Genomic DNA, 16,648 nt, shown 5'->3' on the forward strand with positions numbered 1-16,648 from the left:
CACTTTGATGGCTAGTTAACAGTGAGGACAGTGGACGAACGAATAGAACTCGTATGAGCTAAAAATCGTCATTGTAATACCGAAATAAATCAAATAAAAATTTGAAAAATTAATGTACATTTTTTAAAATCGATCGAAAACGTTGTGAGTTTTTGTTCGGCCGCGTCTCTACATATATACCCGATACTTAGCCAGTATGGCTCCCTTCGCAAGAGGGAACAAAGATTAAACGACAGAGGATGTGTGAGAGAGAGACAGAAAAACAAGCCAGAACGTGCAGGGCGCAGTGTAGCCAGAGCAAATTGATTTTTTCCATTTGTGTATAATAATGATCTGATTTGATCAAGATTCGTCAATTTGCTAGATATGGTCATTCTCTATGATTCTGCGTTAACAGTAACAGTGAAATATCGCAGGAGTGTGGACACCAAATTTGGTTTCTATTGCTCTTATAGTCTCTGAAATCTAGACGCTCATCGGGATGGACAGACAGACATGGCTCTATCGCCTCGGCTTTTGAAAATCAAATATACCCCTATACTCCTTTTGAGTATCTGGTATAAAAACTCAATCAACTGAAATTATTCCACATATATAAATTTCACAAAAAAAAAAAAAAAATACTATAAAAACTAATTTTGTAGTTAAAATACACACATTATGGTATAATTTCATTTGCATTCATTTGGTTATTCTAGCTATCGCGGAATAGCACGCCCATTTTCGGGCGATTCGATTAATTTGTTTGGCTTGGGGCCGCATTTTAAAATGATTGAAAATATTATTCCATCATTGACAGCTGCGGTATTGCATATCAAATTTGCATTTATCATACCGACGTTGGACATAAACCTATATTTGCCGAATAACAAACAATTGACCGCATTCGGTTACAGCAGATGAAGGGGCAGCGGGAATCAAGTGCCCGTCAATGGCTGATTGAGGCAGGGATCTCCAATTTAGATGTGCGGTAAATGTCCGATGCAGTGAACATTTGTTTATTGTACTTAAATGGATACTAAATATGGATACCAACAGTTAGTTGCGTATGTGGGCGGACTGGTTTTTAGGGTTAAGAATTCTGTAAATAATATAATAATGAAGTTTTGACAATAAGTTATGGAATTTCCGAGTGAATGAGGATATATTGGTAGCTCTTATGAATGCACCAGAATAAAAAGAATATCGGTACGCTTCCACTCGCAGTTAAACAACCTAAACAAACTCTCATATAATGTGCTTAATCTATTCAAAAAGAAACTTTAACTAATTTCACAATGAGACTTTGCTTTTTCTTCTTTATACTCCCTTGTGGTGGTGAAGGAAAGGAAAATTGCGATAAGCGACTCTGACAAACATTTATCTGCGTCGCATGCAAATTTCCCTCCATCTTCCGCCGCTCTTAAACACACCCACACACACACACACACGAATTCAAATTGGGGTCGCTGGAAACTTTCGGCTGGAGTGTCGAAAGGCAGAAGCGGCAAAAAGTATGCCACATAGATAAGAGTTCCGAAACCGGCTAACTGAAATGGGTAAGCGCAACAGAAGGATGGCATCGTCAGAAGGGCGGAAGGGCAGAGGTCGAAGCGAAGGGAGTGGCAAATGTCATGCTCATTGTTTGCGATACAATTGAAAAGTATAATTAATTAGACAGACGCAGTGTGAGGGAGGGGCAACAGCGGGAGATAGAGGCACACACTCTTGAACTCGTATAAATGGCACTTCACTAAAGCGGCTTAGGCCCAGACAGAGGAGCCAGAGCAAGGCAGCAGACCGATCCTATACAAGTACGAGTACGAGTACGAGTACGAGTACGTCTCTCAATCTGCACAAATCCCCTGCAAAAATGAACGACCCAAACGCATTGCAGTCCCACACATAAGAGTACACTTCTGGGTATGGGGCATAGAGGAGGGAAACCATGGAGCCATGGAGTCGATGCGGACCCAAAGCCCCCTCAGCATTGTTGCCTGCAGTGTAATTAGCATATTAGACAGTTCAGTCAAGGGTCCCACACCACCGATGGCAGTAGGGTTGTGGGAATGGAGCAAATCCGAAACGAAGGCGTTCAACCTGCCCCGATTCAATGCAATTAACGTGAGGCGCTATGAGCAGGCAGCAGCTGGAGCAATCTCGACTGTACTCTGTGCTCCGTACCTGCTGGGTTCCATCTGTTGATATGACAATTCTGATTTCCAAATTAGTCCACATCTCCATTTGTGTGTCAGCCAAGGGGAGAGTGCAACTGTTTCACACATACCAAGACTCAAATATTTGGCCACTCAGTCACTATATAGAAATAGAAACAGAGCTGAAGTCAGTGGAGCGAAATACACACATTCAAAAGGGGGTCTTGCGTTGGATAGTTAATTTTACAGAGAAATTTCATCTAACTTGATTCCATGATTACAAATGTACCATATCCTTTTTTTATAAAAAAAAAGTATTGGTCGTCGTCCGATATGTTACCAGCGCGCGCAAGCGAAGCGAGTGAGTCGGAGGTTGACGCATGAGTGAAGCGAGTGGGCTGTGGGCTTACCCCTAGTTTTAAATACAATTTTCATTTCTTCACCTTAATTCGGTGAATCGCTGACCCATTCTATAAATAAAATAAATTCCTTTTTGAAAGGAACAAGCTGAAAAGCAAACCCTTTGGGCTACGCCACTGAGTGGCGTATAATTTAGGGCCAAGTCAATTTGTTGGCTTGCATTACAAGGCAGACGAGGACTCGGTCCACACACTTGGGAGTACCAGAGAAATGCAATTGTCTCACTGTCTTACTGTCTCAGTGTGAGTTATCCTCCGCAATTGAATTGTAGCCCTCTCCCGCTGGGAAGAAGAGTCAGCGTCGGGCAGATAAGAAGTAGAGAGTAACACAGGCAAGCATAATGCTCGTGTTTAAATTATAGACATTTATGCATAACACTTGGGATACAAGACCCAAAGTTAGCCAAAGCCCGGACCGCAAACAATCAGCCCAGAAAACAATGCCAGATGTCCATTCGAGGGGAAGAAAAACGAAGCGAGCTTAGTCAAAGGATATTCAAAATGAAACAATAAATGCGTCAACTATGTGCATGGCGGCAGGCAGGAGCAGGGTGTCGGGAACATTGTCCAGGCCAGGATAAAGCGCACCGAATTGCAGCGCGAAACACTTGCAGCGAATGTCCTTTTGAAGCGCCACGATTGTTTCAGTGGTCCACAATGGGGTCCGGTCCGGACTACGTGGGGTAGGGGGATTGTTCGAGCATCACCAGTCCAGTCAAATGTTGCAAAAAGTATGCGTTTTATTTCCATTGGGGTCATCTAGCTGAATGCGTCTGGGTATTGTTTGGTTGTCTGGTCAAAGGTCGGGGTCGCTCTTCCCACAAACGATTCACTAGATAGCGTTTTTCTTTTGACTCTTGTTTTATTGGACTCTCGCAGACGATTTGGTGGTCTTTTGTGTGACTGTTGTTAAAAGAAATATATAACTGACAGACCAAGTTTTCGTTGTAAGTGAACTTTTAGTTGATACTACTTATACGAAAGATAAATTGATTCTGAAGCAATACTGCAGGGTTGGGAAATTAGCTGCCCATCTTTCTCTTTTATATTCATTAATTCATTATATTAATTCATATTCTCACTTTCCCTATTCATATGTCAATCATTTTACATAAGCGCTGAAGCATGCTTATAATTGTGTTGTTATTGCCAGTGTATGAAACTAACTGTAACTCTTTCACATGCACAGCCAAAAACCACCTCTGCACACGCGTACAGCGATGGTTTCCGTTTTGGCATTGAGACCGTCGCGACGTTACATCGCGTGATCGTTCGCTCAACTTCTTTTCGTGGCGTGGAGCTAGTCGAAATCGCCTTCGAACCGCCAAGTCATAGCCGCTTCGCTACTCAGTTAAAACAAGTTGTCAAATGGCTTATTAACCACTAATATTAATTAGAAATAAAATCCATATGTTAAAGGGATAATAGAGCCCACTCACTCGCAAACAAAAATAATGAGAAATCTTGTTGTCCTTTGGTTTCCATGTTTGCATCATACTTTATGAAAGCATACTGAATAGGTAACGTCCTATCGAATTCGTGGAACTCCGTACCATTTCTCAGAAATTATATCAACCCTCTATCATGCCTAATGGTATCTGATAAAATTCAACTTAAAGATGCAAGCAAAACGCACATATCTCTGCCACAAACAAAGACTGTAACTCAAATTAACTTTTCCCGAGGCACACACACACAACAATTTGCCCTTGGCCACAAAATAATCCCAGACCAAACCGAGGACAACATGGATCAACGATAAAACGCCTGCTCTAATTACACACAATGGGCAATAAATAAAATATTGACAAATCAAGATGTTTTTGTGTCTGCTGAAGGACACTCCTCCAAGCCTACTACTTCCCCAAAACATAAGATACAAGGGAAAAACACACTCACAAAGAAATCGAAAAGCTGAACACGAAGTAGAAGTAGAAGCAGAGGAAAAAATACGAAAGCAAACCCAAAGAGCAGACCTAAATCACTTGATTATGGGGATACTTTCCCAATCATTAATCTTCGAGAGGAATACGAGTGTGTGTGTGTGATAAATGACCAAGGAAAGCTATATTAATAACTAATAGATGACAGCATAATTGTGATTTACAAGAGCGAAATAAATAGATTTTTATTAGCCAGCGAGAAATGGCGTGACGAAAATGGGGAGCAATATGCAGACAATTTACGCAATTGTTTTGAGTGGAGCTTTCTTCCTTCATTCCCCATAAAGTCCACTTTCTCTCATCCTGAAAATGTTCAAGTAGCCGCGAGCAGCTCTTCAGACCAACTCCATTCCATTTAGCCATCATCAAGTGAACCTGTTGGCAGTTTAGAATGCGAAAAGTGCATTTCAGCAGGTTTCCTCGAAAAGCTTAATGGACATTTTATAGCACCCTCCATCCCTCCATTCCTCCGCACACATACTCATACACATGCACACACACATACGCATACCCGTACGTACGCGTACGTTCCAGAAAAAATAACAGAAAAGAGTTTTAGTCTGGCCAGGGTGCCATACATCATTTTAGCATTTCAAATATGTAGGCACATAAAAATCTCTTAACACCAAGTCGACGGCAAAAATGAAGCAAAACAAAATGCCAAACAGAGAGGCAGAAAAAACTGCAATTGTAATTCAACTTTAGTGTTTCCAAACTGTTGGAATGGCGGCGACCCGAGTGGGCAGGGACCGAGAGCCGGCAATCTGACTGCTCTCAAAATGAAAAATTGAATTTGTTGCCTGCTCTCACACTCATCGCAGCGAAAACAGAGGAGGAAAACCAAAAATAAAACCGAAAGTCTTTCTCTTAAATTGAAGCGCTCGTTACGCGCACTTTGCATTGTTTGTATGCGTGAAATTCGCCTTGATTTATGCAACAATAGGGGTTGAGAGGGAAAGATATGCAGCTCTCTCAGAGCTGAGCCCAAAGTGCATAAAGCATAATAGGAATGAATGTGAAGTTATGAAGAACACATAATTGAATTTTATGGATGCAAACTGCAGGTTAATGCGAAGGGGAGGGAGACTTGGAGCCACGATCTTGAAAAATAGACTCGGTTGAAAGAGTTCTATCCCACGATATTTCTCGATGGTACGGACTGTGCCTTGTATGTAATTAAAAAAAAGAATTTATTTTAGTAAACAAAAATATATATTTATGCATTTTTTTTTTTACTTTAACAGCTAATGGTTTTAGCTATTAGAGGACGAAAATGTCGGCAGACCATCCTTGATAATCATCGCAACCGTGAAGTTAACTTCTGTATCTTGTATCTGAGTCTTCTGAGAGCAAGCTGGGCTGCATGGACACATATTTGTGGACAGGCGGTGCCAATTTCTTATTGGTCTGTAGCCTCTGCTCGGAGTCATCTGCCTTTTCTTGATCGCGCATCGAACTCTTACGATCTTCAGAGTGTCGCCTCCCCAAAGCAGCAAGGCCGCGGCTACCGTATTCTCAGCGTATTCTCGGCCCTGCACCGCAGAGGAAGAACAGAAACATTTGCTCGCTGCAGAAACCGCCACAGGTAATGACCCAGCTCGTTGATGTGCTTGCACTCCGGCTGTACTGCTGCATCTGGCACATCCGGGATCGGTAGACCATAGCATTGCTTTGCTTTCAAACTGCGGTGTATTCTCGGAAAGGAGTATCGAAAATATGCCACCTTCTCCGGCACCGGGTAATCGCTGATTTAAGTGATCGTATCTTTGTAGGCCTACGATGGAACACAGTCGTCCATATCCTCAAGGCGCTAATTTCGTTGCACGCAGCCCCTGGGCCTGGGCACTTGGGTCGCTCACATCGTACATGCGCTTGCTCGTTGCTTCCCTCATTGAGGAAATACGCCCTCCTTAGCTCCAGAGTTAGCTGATACTCGTAGTAGTTTTTCATTTCAGAAAAGCAATGCTCTAGAGCCGTATGCCATGACCAACTACAGTCATTAATGTTGCACCAGTACCATCCCGTTGTACATCTTTACATATACTTTTAGTTCTTAAAACCTCTGTAATTGCTTGAAACAAATTAGCTCTTAAGCCCACTGTGCTGTACTCTCAGTACCAACGCATATCTGAATATACTCCAGTTGCAGAGAGCGCATAGAATAAGAAACACTAAAAGCGAAGAATAAAATTGAGGGCGAGATCAGTTTTGGAGCGAGCAAGAAAAAATACGTGCCGAACTCAAGTTCCAGACTATAATATTTTTAAATAAAACTTAAATAAATAGTTTTTCGTAGCTATCTAATCAAGTAGCTCTTGTTCAATCTGTAAAAAACATACTTGTGTCAGAATATCAGGAATTCAGTATTCGAAACAAGCATCCAAAGAAAAATATACCCACATAATTGACAATGAAGAATCCACTGTATTTCCTTTTATGGCTAATTGTCTTGCTCTGGCTGTCGTTCTTTGTGGCCTTTTTCGGGGCCTTCTTCTATATCTGGACTTATATGTTCTCTCAATGCACTGACTGCTGCGAAGTGAGTTTATCCACAGCCGCAGTCTTACTATAACTAAAAAGTTAATCATTCCAGGGTATTGCTACATTTTTCCTGAAGTGCGTTCAGTTTCCCGGATACTGTGCTGCAGGTATGATGCAGTGCAAGAAACCGTGCTAGAATCGACGAAGATGGCAAGGGGCGGCCACCCGCCACCCTTGATGCGGCACAGTGTCGACACTCACCGTTTACCACTGTAACATAATTATGCAGTTTTCTTACTTCACTGTCGGTTTGTATTTGATTGATATTCTCCTCTTCAATCCTTCTCCGAATCTTTCGTTCTTATATTACTTAGATAATGCCAGAAGGTCTTCCTCTGCGTCTGAACTTCCTTCAACTGCAAAACTACCTGCAATATACTTGTGTTTTAACACAGTTTGCTTGCTTTACTGTCGGTTTGTATTTGGTTTTTGTTCTTCTCTTCAATCCTCCTCTGTCGCGTCTTTTACTTACATAGATACAGCCAGAAGATCTTCCTCTTCGTCTAACCTTCCTTCATTTAAGAAACCATCTCCGACATCGTAAGCAGATTACTTCAGAATAATAGTGACTAGAAGATCAGTGGATGATGACATTGAGAAAATCTATTTTATTCAACAGTTTTATGGTAGAATTGCTTAAATTTTTCAACACTTATCGGCAATTAGCATGAATGACTTATTAACACAATCCTCAAGTTTTTAAGACTGCTTTGTATCCGGCGATCAAAATAAATTTAAACATGCGAATCCAGCAGTGTGGAAGGCTTAATTGGTATTTTCATTGTTTTTAAATTTGAGCAAAGTTTCATATTGGAAATATTGGAAATGAAATCTGATGGTTTTACCGCAAGTCTAATAGATTGAGGATTGGCCTGAGCTACCATCAAAACCATAACTCAAAGTCAAATCTGCAGCCAAAAAATGCACGCCTTGCTCTAGCATTACATATAAAATAACTTCATCTTGTATGCAAACAATTCTTTTAGCAGTGTGAGCTAGAAGACTTTGAATTTTTCCGCTTTGATTAATCCTTTATTTCGCAATACTGATCATTGCTTTGAAACGCAGGACTAACGCCTCGCCGTACAGCATTGCGAATTAATTTAGCCTTTTCTGGGCAGAAGGATACTACTCTTAAAACAAATGAGAAGTCATATTTGCCTACAAATACCGCCATGTGGCCAGGCTTTCCCTTGAATCAATAAATTGATGTTTCTCCTTCGGATACTGCAAGATCTGCAGCGTGCCTTCTTCGTCCTTAATGACTTTTCTTTGAATATGATAGTACAGGGAGTTCTACTGACCTGCATATAATCCATTTTGTTGCAGTACGGTAACAAACTACTCTGGATTGTTGAATTTGAGGTTATGATCTATTAATGCATATTCCAAGAAATGTGGTCAAACGTGGAATTTCTTACCCTACGAAATACGACAGGCTTCAGGGTTGGACTAGGTAGGACATGTTTAACATCCCTTTTTGAAAAATTGTTTGCGGATTACGTGTTCAGCTAAAACGTTTCGTTTTAAGGCTCTCCAGTTTTCACAAATGTTTGCTGATTGCACCAAAACGAAAATTTGTATTGCCCTGGCCAATTTTTTCCGAGCCAAATTTGAGGTTGGGTTGAAATAAAATTATTTATAAAGAAAGCAAAAGTTAAATTACCCTGATATAGGGTATAAAATGCCGTTTACTTTTCATTTCGTCAACGAAAATGTTTTCGTTTTGAAAACGAATAAATCTTGCAGAATGTAAAAATGTTATCCACAATTTATGTGTATTTAAAAGTAAACTGGAAAACTTGTTTGAATGTGAAAAACGAGCCTGTCTGATTATCTCATGTTGAATAACAATTAGAAAGACATACCATTTTATACCCGATACTCAAAATGAAGGTTTTACGCTTAAAGGCTAATAATCAAATTGTACTTTATAATGAAAGCACTTCTTTGCTGGGTATGTTCACAATTTTTAGTTTCGTATAGTGTAATTTAAATTTTATAATTTAATTGTCCTCCTAGCTGTTCCAAAATAATTTCAAAGTAATATAAAATTCGCAAAGAAAATATTTTATTGAGCAATTTCAGTGCAGTTTTGATTTGTTTACCATCTGCAAAGCGAACAAGTATAATTCTTTTTCAATAATTTAGTCAAAAGATTATTTCTTTTTATCCTCTCAGAAAGTTTTTCCTGCATATTAATCCACCTCCACGACGGGAATGTTTCCTGTCCCCCTTCTTTCTGCGAGATGCAGCTTGCAGCAATAGCAAAACTATTAAAAATTATTCATTAAATACAGAACACAATAAGGCGTACAACAACAATGGCAGAAAGTGCAGTCGGAAAACATGGAAATGAAAAAGTTGCCTGCCTCCCAGCACTACAGCTCTATAGCTCCTTCCCAGCCAGGCCAAACAATTGCGAGGTGCCGCCTTTTCAGAGTTTTTATGCTCGGAAAAGTATGGAACGAAATTACATCTGTACGGTGCAGTGTGGCCGAGGTGTGAGGAGGCGAGGTGAGGGTACTCTGATGGGACGGAGTCGAGTCGGAGCTGAATCCATGAGCACAAGCAGCATTCGGAAAGCCACCGTCGAGTAGTGAGCTGAAAAACGCCAAACTAACTAGACTTTCACTTTATTATTCATGAAAAGTGAAAAGCGTGCATTGCAACAGCCAGCAGAAGATGATGGAGAAGAAGGAGCTGCAGGAGGCGGAATGGGATCAGTGGGGGATTCCCGAAATGACTAGCCAGAAATGATGTGATGTGGGGCGTGGCTGGAAATTAAATGAAATTAAATGCAGCAACAGAATGAAAAGCCAGAGCAGAGTGACAGAGGGTCGCTCTCTCAGGGTGCACTCAGAGAAATGGTATAGATAGCGAGTGTACAAGAAGGAAATTTTATAATCAAAAGTCGGTGTAAATTGCATGGTATTCATTTACTGATATAGAGCTTTAAAATATTTGAATGTCTTAGTAGCAAAATTCAGTGGTCCTTTACTATTTTTTCTGTTTTTTTTTGTTGTTTTAAGTGTGGGGAACACGACCCTCTCTAGGTATTCAAGCAAAATGAAATTATATTTAAATGAAATTGCGTTTGCCTCTTTCATTTGACTAGAACGCCATTGCAGAGCGCACAAAGCGCACGGCTCACACACCTTTAATCAATTATAATTAATTTGCCAGAAAATGTACGAATATAATTTTTATAAATAAGAAACACTAATCGTCGCACCTCCGCCTCACCATCGCACTACTGCCACAGAACATCGCAATAAAGCTAAAGGCCGGCAATTTGTTTCTATTAACAAAGCTGCGCCTACAAATTGCCCATCATTTATCAAGACCGGCTAAAAGCCGCAGTATGGAGAGGGTGTGTATATCGTTGAGGTGTGTGAATGGTGTCAAATGGTCAGGGACAAAACACACCTGAGCAATTGGTAATGGTGTGGAAGCCACTATCATGAAAAACAAGGAAGACAAGCTGACTAAAGAGGAGGCAACGGTCTGGAGTATGCCCTGCAATCAATTAGCATGTGAGCAGAAATATCGAGAAACCTACAGTATGCTTCACTTTCTAACTAAGAAGGAACCGAAAACTTTAGTAATTAAATTAACATTTATATTGTTAATTGAATCTATTAAAGAACCTCCGCGATCTCGAGTTCCAGTTGAGAGAATTAAAGCAACTATTAAAATCAAATTGTAATATTTTTATCAGGGACCGTAAGCAAAGATTATTTTTTTATTTTTGTAGCTTTAAAAATTACCCACTTAGAATTAAATAGTTTTTAAATTTTAAATTAGTTAGTTAATATTATTATTATTTATTATAATTAATTATCCGTTATAATTACAAAGGTTTGAAACAAGAAACTTAAAAATGAGTTTTACTTTTCGCTCAAAAAATATAAATAAATCATCGGAAAGGGAGAAATCCTTTTATCACTGATTGCACAAGTTTCTTGTAGTCTCTTCAAGTCAAAATTTGAATTCTCCCACATTTTTGTTGTATTTTAAAAATTGGAAAACCACAAAAAATTCCACATCCGACGTACATTTGTACATATACATTCATATGTACCACATGTACCGCACATGCGAGTCTCAGCTACAATCAAGACAAAGGAAAGACAGCGAAAGTGGAACTCACATCATATTCAACTATATTCGAGACATCCACACATGTGTTCTGCCCATGTTATGGGGGCATCAGATACAAAGGCTACACGTAGATGCCGTCATCATCAGAGATGGCCAATTTGAAGTCATCACTCAGCGCTGACAAACAAGCGTCCGTCGTTCGTGGTAGGTGGTCGGGGCGGAATCGGAGATGCCTGTGGCACCCCCCGGCCCCGTCGGAGCTGGTTCGGTCCGATAGCACGCGCCACGCACACACTTCAGAGCGACCAGACCGGGACAGGGTAGGACAGGTTCTAGGACAGGACTAGCGCCGTGTGAATCGGTCCCCGGGAAAGTCGGCAAGTCAGCAGAGTGCTCATTGGACGGGCTCCAACATAACTCACAAAAACACATCAATTATGCGGGGCCTCCAAATATGGCTGGTGAGGGTATGAGCACTGTGCCCAGTGCTCTTTATTAATGACAGCTAAACTGTCAGGGGCGAGTGCGGAGGGTGTCTGTGCGTGGCCTGGCAGGTGGGAAAAGCCAAGTCCTGACCCTGGCCACGCTTCAAGTTGTGCCCTCACTTTGAGTAATGTTCGCTTGTCAAATTGCAACCGAACTGGACAGCCATAAGTCAAGCATTGCCTGACGGCTCTGAGGTCGGGTTATTTTTTCCAGCCACTGGCCAGCAATTGCAAATGTCGATGGGAAATGGATTTGACTCGCTGAAAGATACGTCTCTGCCAGTTCTATAGTAATTTGGCATTGGTCATATGTTCAAACATATAAACATTATATTATTCTGAATATTTTTGCATCTTTCATCTCTTCGTTCTTTTATTATCCAGGGGAAAATGAAATAGGTTGAAACGCTCCTTCAGAATCTTTAATCTCAAGTTTACATCGATTCAGCGAAAATCCTTCATATCCATTCTGTTCCCCATCGGCTTTCCTTAATTCATCAACTTTGTTAAGAACACATCTCAATCCTAGCAGGACGGGCTATTAAAACTTAAATCGACTTCTTTTACAAAACAACCAAATCCCATTCATTTTAATTGCTATCCGAAGAACAACAGCAGACTGAGCCCCAGCAGCCACACTTCTGCGTACTCTATATTCCACCCTGCACAGTATTCACGTACACCAATCCCATTCCGAGCACTATCTGCTGTGCAACGCCTAAGAGTATGCAATAAATTTTATGCCTACCACGCGACCTGCCGGAACTTCTATGGAAAACACACACAGAAACCAAAAACAAAAATACGAAAACAAAAGAAGACAAAAAAAGAAGAGGGAAAATGGAAAAACCAAACATATGAATGACTTTCATTACTATTTTGATGCGAAATGCTTTAGCATCCGCACCAGATGGGGTTTCCGTTGTCGAGCCCTCCCATTGTATATCGTGTCCTGGCATGGGCATAGAATGCTTATCCATTGTTATGTAATCAATGGCGGTCCCAGATTGAGGCTGGATGTTCCCCCTCTGCTCCTGCCCCTGCCGCCTGTCCGCCTCCCTCTCCGCATATCCTGCATGTCGGCATGCAATTCGCCGTGGAGCAGACGCAGGAGCTGAAATCGTTAAAGTTCATTGAAAACAAATGATGGCATTACTTTGATTTGATGTGTGCTTTGATTGCTCTCCCACACAGAACCCATCCCCGGGACGGATACACACAAATGATGTTGAGGCAGTACGCAAAATAGTTGCAAATGGCCCACACACATGAAAACAAGCAAACTGACGCAGACATGCCCTCTGCCTCCATGTGTGACGTTTTATTTTGTTGGTTGACTGATTTAGCTTGTCATTCAATTTCATGGTCAGTGGCTTTCGCCTCCAGAAGAGTAAGAAGTCATTTGCATTGTCCAGGGAAACACAGCAATTGATTTGGAGGTGAGCGAGACGCAGCTGCGACAGGAATGCAAGGACTACAAATAAATCTAAAATTGCCAACCGTAAAACTTTGTGGTTTTTGCAATGCACTGTTCACCCTTCAGGGATTTCCCAAAGCTCTGAACCAGCTACTTGTATTTTCTGGCCTCCACAAATGTAAACTAAGAAACAAAGGAAATATTTGGTTATGGCTACTCGTAACAGCACGAAAAGCCTATCGAACATTCCACTCCCCGATCGGAGCACGGCACTGATGCCAGACCACTAACTGCATTAACGACAAGAACCTCAGATAATCCCCCTCTACCCTAAGAAATATCTACGGATTAGTTCTGTTACAGTTTTAAGTGTTTTCATCAGATTGAAGGACTATCCAGGCAGAACAACGAACAGGAATGAATATCTTTAAATAAATATAGATCGAATGCTAATCATAATAGTGCTAATGTTTCCTTAAATTTTAATCGGAAACTGAAGAGTGTTTCGAACAAATTTTGTCTCGACACAAGTAATGCACTAAAATTTAAACGGATTATGGAACTAAAAGAAGAAGAAATACAACATAACTTCAATTATATCACATTATTTTATTGCAGGGCACGATCCCGAATCATAAAAAATAATAATATAGTTAATGTATTAATTTAGCAAATCGAATGGTCCAGTCACGCCCTTTGCTTTCGTGCAGATGGGGGTTAGTTTTGTACAATTCGGAAAATGTTGAGTGGGATTGGGACTAGGATATCCAGGAAGATTAATCCAGTTACGTTGACATTGCGAATGTTCAGTTGCAGGTGGCTCCTTGGTACTTGTGGCTACAAAGTGATTTATGTCATCACCGACTCCACTTAGCACCCCTTTCAAGGTGAATTATTCACTAAGTGCTATCATTAACTATTGGAATGACTAGATTCAGCAACAGCCTCAGTCCTTGCTTTGTATGCCGGGCACTAGCCTACCCACTATTTGGTTGTATCCAACATCATCGTTAACCAATATCCCCCACACATCCGCCACGAACCAGCGAACTTGAAGTCCGTGACCGTGAGTGCATCAACAATGGCCAATCACTGAACAACAACGAACCACAAAAGTGCGAACAATTAAATCATGCTGAGTGACTTACGCCAAAGGACATCACATAAGCTGCGGGAGCCAACCCAACCTGCAACAACAGCCCGAACAACAACAGCAAACACTCTGCAGAGAGGCATGAAAAGTTGTGTGGCGTTTCACTTTTAATAAACACATTAAGTACTTAATTGCACACTTGAGTGTGGGCGTCGAGTGCGAAGCGAGTGTCCTAGAGCCTGCCGACCGGAGTGTTGATGTGGTAACATACGAGTATTCCCCGCTGACAGTTTCCATAGAAATCATAGAAAAAATAATGACAAAGATAGCCTTGTAGCCGAAGGCTGAAATACCCTCTCGATTCCGCATTCCCGCTAAAATAATTTTAAATTGTCAAGCGATTTTGTTAAAATTTAGCGTTTCTGCCCAGTTACATGCTTCATCTTAACATCGCTTAGGCCACTTGAAGATGCAACCATTGCAGGGCAACGTCCTTATACCTACAAGAGACAAACCAAATAGTGTCAGTCAATGGAGTGATCTACACTGCTTTAAGTCAATGAAATAATCGTCGCTGGAAGCTTATTGTGAAAACTAAAGGATAGTCCGTAAGCGTATATCAAAGAAGCACTGAGGAAGAAGTAAGTAAAGCTGTCGCCATTTGATGTATATCCCCGCTATACAGTGCTTTGGGTATGCTTTGTCCCTATAGACAATCAGGTTCTGTCATCGCTGGTTTGTAATTATTTTATCTATATGACTGCGTAACAGCGTGCGTGTGTTGGTGTGCCTGCATGCGTGCGTGCTTGTATCTGTGAATTCAAACAATGGCGAGCACACTTGAGTTGGTCTCGGCTCCTACTTCTACTTCTGCCGCGCGTTGCGTGCCTTGAAATGTTTCAATATTTACCGTTTATTAGCTGCCACATGGAGGAGGGGCTGTGCGGAAGGGCGTACCGGGGAAGCAGACAATTGCGGACAAAGAGGTGTTAAGGTGTGGCAAGTGTCTAAATGTTGCATGTGCCTGGTGTGAAGTACTTGTATTGTAAATTGGTTTAAATTTCTAAGGCAAAATATTGGTAGCAGTATACAAATATTGAAAGATATTGAAGATGATATCCCATTTTGAAAGATTCTAAGCTGTCTGTCACTCAGAAGGAAGTATCGAATAAACAATGCTGCATCAGCTTCTTTCGGCGTCGAAAATCGTTAGCCACTCAATTTTGTTTATATTTTTTTAAAATATGTCTGATATGCTATGCAGACTCTTTTTTGGGGAGTCAAAATATCTGTTAAGTGAGGCGGTGTTTGAGAGCTCAGATTATCATAGTAAAGTAAAATCCGTGTTTGGAGGTTCGATTTCCTCAATTATCCAAGACTGCCGCCCAAAAACTGGTTTCAGAATTCATCTTCCCACTTTTTCCTATCAAAAAAATTGCGATATGACCAATTATTGTGGACTATATTCGAAAAAAGCAGGCGACCATTTGGTTTGAAATGGTTTCTCATAACAATTTTCTTGTCATTTGATTCGCTGTTTTACTGTTTGTTTTACACTCATATCTTCAAGTTCTGCTTTTTTTCGTCGTGTACATATATAAATGGGGAATATATGGCTTCTTATTTTAACTATAAATAAAATCCATTAGTCAGACTAAAGATAAATCGGGATATACAAGTGTACAGTATAGTTCTTTAATAGACCATTACATTTTCCTTAAGAAACCATTTACATAGTTCGAGTTATACGTTTTTTTCTCCGTTCTTATAGTCTTCCCCGATGCCCCGTAAACTATTTGAAATTATTACTCGTATCTTTATGATTATGACCCATGTTCTTCTTCAAGCCAAAGATCATTTAAATGTTTACGGCGAGCATAACTTTTTCCATGTGGTAAAATAGTTTTTATCATTTTTACCGCACACTTTTGTATGACATTAGCACATACGCAAGCATATTCTTTCTGGAAGCAAAAAACATTTTGTCCTTTTTTTTGGGTCATTTGTTTGCAAAACTGTTTCACTTATGTTTCATAAATAAATGTTGAGCAGAGCGGGAGGCGACAAAAAGTTGCTGCCCCTCACACACAGGAGGATAAACATATTTTTGAGTTGCATTTAATGCTATTACATAGCCATAGATAGACATATGCACATATACACACTCATACACATGAACACGCTGGCAGAACATCTCAAAGGAAATGCCTTCGTCTGGGGTTTGTTGCTCGAGTTAAATTCCACATAGGAGAGCAAGAAAACATATTTAACTTTTGTAACAGGATATACGGCACAATAGTTGCAGTTTTGCTCAGATACTAGCTCTCGTTGTTGGTTTGCTCTATTTTATGGCATGATCATTTCTACTTGAACATTTTTGAAGTTTGGGCCAGCAAAAGTTTTGACTTAATAATATATGACATTTAAATGCCATTTCTATACATTATAATTGAGTGCAATATGTAACCAGAAACCCAAAGAACCCTCGGCGAAAGTGGCTATGGGAAGGGA

At 40.6% G+C, this 16,648-nt stretch overlaps 2 long non-coding RNA genes across 2 annotated transcripts; one reads left to right on the top strand and one right to left on the bottom strand.

Moving 5' to 3' along the window:
- The first annotated feature begins 6,804 nt into the window (after window positions 1–6,804).
- On the top strand, window positions 6,805–7,809 carry LOC108161579. Its single transcript, XR_001775477.2, has 4 exons — window positions 6,805–7,036; window positions 7,091–7,286; window positions 7,353–7,452; window positions 7,515–7,809. It is a non-coding gene; the product is annotated as an uncharacterized LOC108161579 (long non-coding RNA).
- On the bottom strand, window positions 7,658–8,810 carry LOC117189103. The gene is made up of 2 exons (XR_004473158.1): window positions 8,460–8,810; window positions 7,658–8,384 (listed from the first exon to the last, which is right to left on the bottom strand). It is a non-coding gene; the product is annotated as an uncharacterized LOC117189103 (long non-coding RNA).
- Window positions 8,811–16,648: the final 7,838 nt, after the last annotated feature.

This window comes from Drosophila miranda, chromosome 4, assembly GCF_003369915.1.
Source record: "Drosophila miranda strain MSH22 chromosome 4, D.miranda_PacBio2.1, whole genome shotgun sequence".
Lineage (NCBI taxonomy): Eukaryota > Metazoa > Arthropoda > Insecta > Diptera > Drosophilidae > Drosophila > Drosophila miranda.